This window comes from Lissotriton helveticus, chromosome 9 (assembly GCF_964261635.1).
Source record: "Lissotriton helveticus chromosome 9, aLisHel1.1, whole genome shotgun sequence".
Taxonomy (NCBI): domain Eukaryota; kingdom Metazoa; phylum Chordata; class Amphibia; order Caudata; family Salamandridae; genus Lissotriton; species Lissotriton helveticus.
The window spans coordinates 653591615-653597614 of NC_136070.1; positions in this window are offsets into that span (position 1 = coordinate 653591615).

Below are 6000 nucleotides of genomic sequence, written 5' to 3' on the forward strand. Positions count from 1 at the left end.
ACATATAAACAACATTTAGAGTAAATTAATGTTCATGCGAGAACGTTAAATTTTTCATGCAAAACGATCGATGACCCGCGACCTGATGAAATTGCTCTGAGATTACCAAAATGGTCTGTTTTTTAAATTTCCATCTTTCAACTAATTTTGACTTTCAGAGGTGGATCATCACTTTTGGAGATAAAATGAGCATCTTTATCGTCATTTTCATGCTTCTAGGGAGCCAAAACTCAAGATATGGCTCATGGTTAAAAGTGAATTAAAAGGACCCAAATGCTCACTTCGAGGGCTTAAAACGTGTGTATTCACTGCGGGAAGAGATATAAACAACATTTAGAGCAAATTAATGTTCATGCAAGAACGTTCAATTTTTCATTCAAAACGATCGATGACCCGCGACCTGATGAAATTGCTCCGAGATGAACAAAATGGTCCGTTTTGAAAATTTTCACCTTTCAACTAATTTTGACTCTCAGAGGTGGATCATCACTTTTGGAGAAAAAATGAGCATCTTTATCGTCATTTTCATGCTTCTAGGGAGCCAGAACTCAAGATTTGGCTCATGGTTAAAAATGACTTAAAAAGGCCCAAATGCTCACTTCGAGGGCTTAAAACGTGTTTATTCACTGCGGGAAGAGATATAAACAACATTTAGAGTAAATTAATGTTCATACGAGAACGTTCAATTTTTCATGCAAAACGATCGATGACCCGCGACCTTATGAAATTGCTCTGAGATGACCAAAATGGTCCGTTTTAAAAACTTCCATCTTTCAACTAATTCTGACTTTCAGAGGTGAATCATCACTTTTGGAGATAAAATGAGCATCTTTATCGTCATTTTCATGCTTCTAGGGAGCCAAAACTCAAGATTTGGCTCATGGTTAAAAGTGACTTAAAAGGACCCAAATGCTCACTTCGAGGGCTTAAAACGGGTTTATTCAGTGCGGGAAGAGATATAAACAACATTTAGAGTAAATTAATGTTCATGCGAGAACGTTCAATTTTTCATGCAAAACGATGGCTGACCCGCGACCTGATGAATTTGCTCTGAGATGACCAAAATGGTCTGAATTTAAAATTTCCATCTTTCAACTAATTTTGACTTTCAGAGGTGGATCATCACTTTTGGAGATAAAATGAGCATCTTTATCGTCATTTTCATGCTTCTAAGGAGCCAAAACTCAAGATATGGCTCATGGTTAAAAGTGAATTAAAAGGACCCAAATGCTCACTTCGAGGGCTTAAAACGTGTTTATTCACTGCGGGAAGAGATATAAACAACATTTAGAGCAAATTAATGTTCATGCAAGAACGTTCAATTTTTCATGCAAAACGATCGATGACCCGCGACCTGATGAAATTGCTCCGAGATGACCAAAATGGTCCGTTTTGAAAATTTTCATCTTTCAACTAATTTTGACTCTCAGAGGTGGATCATCACTTTTGGAGATAAAATGAGCATCTTTATCGTCATTTTCATGCTTCTAGGGAGCCAAAACTCAAGATTTGGTTCATGGTTAAAAGTGACTTAAAAAGACCCAAATGCTCACTTCGAGGGCTTAAAACGTGTTTATTCACTGGGGGAAGAGATTTAAACAACATTTAGAGTAAATTAATGTTCATGCAAGAATGCTCAATTTTTCATGCAAAACGATCGATGACCCGCGACCTGATGAAATTGCTCTGAGATGACCCAAATGGTCCGTTTTGAAAATGTTCATCTTTCAACTAATTTTGACTCTCAGAGGTGGATCATCACTTTTGGAGATGAAATGAGCATCTTTATCGTCATTTTCATGCTTCTAGTGAGCCAAAACTCAAGATTTGGCTCATGGATAAAAGTGACTTAAAAGGACCCAAATGCTCACTTCGAGGGCTTAAAACGTGTTTATTCACTGCGGGAAGACATATAAACAACATTTAGAGTGAATTAAGGTTCATGCGAGAACGTTAAATTTTTCATGCAAAACGATCGATGACTCGCGACCTGATGAAATTGCTCTGAGATGACCAAAATGGTCCGTTTTGAAAATTTCCATCTTTCAACTGATTTTGGGTTTTAGAGGTGGATCATCACTTTTGGAGATAAAAAGAGCATCTTTATTGTCATTTTCATGCTTCTAAGGAGCCAAAACTCAAGATTTTGTTTATGGTTAAAAGTGACTTAAAAGGACCCAAATGCTCACTTCGAGGGATTAAAACGTGTTTATTCACTGCGGGAAGAGATATAAACAACATTTAGAGTAAATTAATGTTCATGCGAGAACGTTTAATTTTTCATGCAAAACGATCGATGACTTGATGAAATTGCTCCGAGATGACCAAAATGGTCCGTTTTGAAAATTTTCATCTTTCAACTAATTTTGACTCTCAGAGGTGGATCATCACTTTTGGAGATAAAATGAGCATCTTTATCGTCATTTTCATGCTTCTAGGAAGCCAAAACTCAAGATTTGGCTCATGGTTAAAAATGACTTAAAAAGGCCCAAATGCTCACTTCGAGGGCTTAAAACGTGTTTATTCACTGCGGGAAGAGATATAAACAACATTTAGAGTACATTACTGTTCATGCGAGAACGTTCAATTTTTCATGCAAAACGATCGATGACCCGCGACCTGATGAAATTGCTCTGAGATTACCAAAATGGTCCGTTTTAAAAACTTCCATCTTTCAACTAATTCTGACTTTCAGAGGTGGATCATCACTTTTGGAGATAAAATGAGCATCTTTATCGTCATTTTCATGCTTCTAGGGAGCCAAAACTCAAGATTTGGCTCATGGTTAAAAGTAACTTGAAAGGACGCAAATGCTCACTTCGAGGGCTTAAAACGTGTTTATTCAGTGCGGGAAGAGATATAAACAACATTTAGAGTAAATTAATGTTCATGCGAGAACGTTCAATTTTTCATGCAAAACGATGGCTGACCCGCGACCTGATGAATTTGCTCTGAGATTACCAAAATGGTCTGTTTTTAAAATTTCCATCTTTCAACTAATTTTGACTTTCAGAGGTGGATCATCACTTTTGGAGATAAAATGAGCATCTTTATCGTCATTTTCATGCTTCTAAGGAGCCAAAACTCAAGATATGGCTCATGGTTAAAAGTGAATTAAAAGGACCCAAATGCTCACTTCGAGGGCTTAAAACGTGTGTATTCACTGCCGGAAGAGATATAAACAACATTTAGAGCAAATTAATGTTCATGCAAGAACGTTCAATTTTTCATGCAAAACGATCGATGACCCGCGACCTGATGAAATTGCTCCGAGATGAACAAAATGGTCCGTTTTGAAAATTTTCATCTTTCAACTCATTTTGACTCTCAGAGGTGGATCATCACTTTTGGAGATGAAATGAGCATCTTTATCGTCATTTTCATGCTTCTAGTGAGCCAAAACTCAAGATTTGGCTCATGGATAAAAGTGACTTAAAAGGACCCAAATGCTCACTTCGAGGGCTTAAAACGTGTTTATACACTGCGGGAAGACATATAAACAACATTTAGAGTAAATTAATGTTCATGCGAGAACGTTAAATTTTTCATGCAAAACGATCGATGACCCGCGACCTGATGAAATTGCTCTGAGATGACCAAAATGGTCTGTTTTTAAAATTTCCATCTTTCAACTAATTTTGACTTTCAGAGGTGGATCATCACTTTTGGAGATGAAATGAGCATCTTTATCGTCATTTTCATGCTTCTAGTGAGCCAAAACTCAAGATTTGGCTCATGGATAAAAGTGACTTAAAAGGACCCAAATGCTCACTTCGAGGGCTTAAAACGTGTTTATTCACTGCGGGAAGACATATAATTAACATTTAGAGTAAATTAATGTTCATGCGAGAACGTTAAATTTTTCATGCAAAACGATCGATGACCCGCGACCTGATGAAATTGCTCTGAGATGACCAAAATGGTCCGTTTTGAAAATTTCCATCTTTCAACTGATTTTGGGTTTTAGAGGTGGATCATCACTTTTGGAGATAAAATGAGCATCTTTATTGTCATTTTCATGCTTCTAAGGAGCCAAAACTCAAGATTTGGTTTATGGTTAAAAGTGACTTAAAAGGACCAAAATGCTCACTTGGAGGGCTTAAAACGTGTTTATTCACTGCGGGAAGAGATATAAACAACATTTAGAGTAAATTAATGTTCATGCAAGATCGTTCAATTTATCATGCAAAACGATCGATGACCCGCGACCTGATGAAATTGCTCTGAGATGACCAAAATGGTCCGTTTTGAAAATGTTCATCTTTCAACTAATTTTGACTCTCAGAGGTGGATCATCACTTTTGGAGATGAAATGAGCATCTTTATCGTCATTTTCATGCTTCTAGTGAGCCAAAACTCAAGATTTGGCTCATGGATAAAAGTGACTTAAAAGGACCCAAATGCTCACTTCTAGGGCTTAAAACGTGTTTATTCACTGCGGGAAGACATATAAACAACATTTAGAGTAAATTAATGTTCATGCGAGAACGTTTAATTTTTCATGCAAAACGATCGATGACTTGATGAAATTGCTCCGAGATGACCAAAATGGTCCGTTTTGAAAATTTTCATCTTTCAACTAATTTTGACTCTCAGAGGTGGATCATCACTTTTGGAGATAAAATGAGCATCTTTATCGTCATTTTCATGCTTCTAGGAAGCCAAAACTCAAGATTTGGCTCATGGTTAAAAATGACTTAAAAAGGCCCAAATGCTCACTTCGAGGGCTTAAAACGTGTTTATTCACTGCGGGAAGAGATATAAACAACATTTAGAGCAAATTAATGTTCATGCGAGAACGTTCAATTTTTCATGCAAAACGATGGCTGACCCGCGACCTGATGAATTTGCTCTGAGATTACCAAAATGGTCTGTTTTTAAAATTTCCATCTTTCAACTAATTTTGACTTTCAGAGGTGGATCATCACTTTTGGAGATAAAATGAGCATCTTTATCGTCATTTTCATGCTTCTAAGGAGCCAAAACTCAAGATATGGCTCATGGTTAAAAGTGAATTAAAAGGACCCAAATGCTCACTTCGAGGGCTTAAAACGTGTGTATTCACTGCCGGAAGAGATATAAACAACATTTAGAGCAAATTAATGTTCATGCAAGAACGTTCAATTTTTCATGCAAAACGATTGATGACCCGCGACCTGATGAAATTATTCCGAGATGAACAAAATGGTCCGTTGTGAAAATTTTCATCTTTCAACTCATTTTGACTCTCAGAGGTGGATCATCACTTTTGGAGATGAAATGAGCATCTTTATCGTCATTTTCATGCTTCTAGTGAGCCAAAACTCAAGATTTGGCTCATGGATAAAAGTGACTTAAAAGGACCCAAATGCTCACTTCGAGGGCTTAAAACGTGTTTATTCACTGCGGGAAGACATATAAACAACATTTAGAGTAAATTAATGTTCATGCGAGAACGTTAAATTTTTCATGCAAAACGATCGATGACCCGCGACCTGATGAAATTGCTCTGAGATTACCAAAATGGTCTGTTTTTTAAATTTCCATCTTTCAACTAATTTTGACTTTCAGAGGTGGATCATCACTTTTGGAGATAAAATGCGCATCTTTATCGTCATTTTCATGCTTCTAGGGAGCCAAAACTCAAGATATGGCTCATGGTTAAAAGTGAATTAAAAGGACCCAAATGCTCACTTCGAGGGCTTAAAACGTGTGTATTCACTGCGGGAAGAGATATAAACAACATTTAGAGCAAATTAATGTTCATGCAAGAACGTTCAATTTTTCATGCAAAACGATCGATGACCCGCGACCTGATGAAATTGCTCCGAGATGAACAAAATGGTCCGTTTTGAAAATTTTCATCTTTCAACTAATTTTGACTCTCAGAGGTGGATCATCACTTTTGGAGAAAAAATGAGCATCTTTATCGTCATTTTCATGCTTCTAGGGAGCCAGAACTCAAGATTTGGCTCATGGTTAAAAATGACTTAAAAAGGCCCAAATGCTCACTTCGAGGGC